We start from the raw sequence: 574 nt of genomic DNA on the forward strand, positions 1-574 counted from the left end.
CTGAATAATTTATCGGCTGGGCTGAAATCCTCTGGTGGCACAGACATTTGAAGTTGTGTATCATCATGTATATAGCCTCTGTCCTTCAGGTCCGGCCTTGACCACACCGTCTCACAGGCCTCCTAGGCAAAAAGGTATCAACATCATGGGGGCCAGCCCCCCCCCCCCCCCAGAACCTTTTTCTCCCGGTGTTGCAACTAGAGAACTGCTGAAGTCTGGTGACAAACGAGTGCCCCCCGCCTCCACAAATGCGCAAATAAGTTCCACAATGCCAAGCCTGAAAGTGAAGAAGTCGGGTGGGGGCGGGGGCAGGGGCAGACATACGATGTAAGCCTCGTGTTCTAGCGATTGCGTGTGAGCCGCCGTCGCGTGTCTCTCTGTGTGTCAGTGTGCATGTCGAAGCACTCGCTCTCCCCTCTCAACGCCCCTCCCCCCCTCCATTTCTCTGGCAGGTTTCAGCCCCCCACCCGTCGAAGCCGAGCCGGCAGCTCATTGTTCACGCAGCACTACGTACAGAGCCTTGTGCACTGCGCCACTCGGGGGTGGGTGGGGTGGGGGGGTGGGGGGGGCTGAC

This window comes from Esox lucius, chromosome 17 (genome assembly GCF_011004845.1).
Source record: "Esox lucius isolate fEsoLuc1 chromosome 17, fEsoLuc1.pri, whole genome shotgun sequence".
NCBI classification, from domain to species: Eukaryota; Metazoa; Chordata; class Actinopteri; order Esociformes; family Esocidae; genus Esox; species Esox lucius.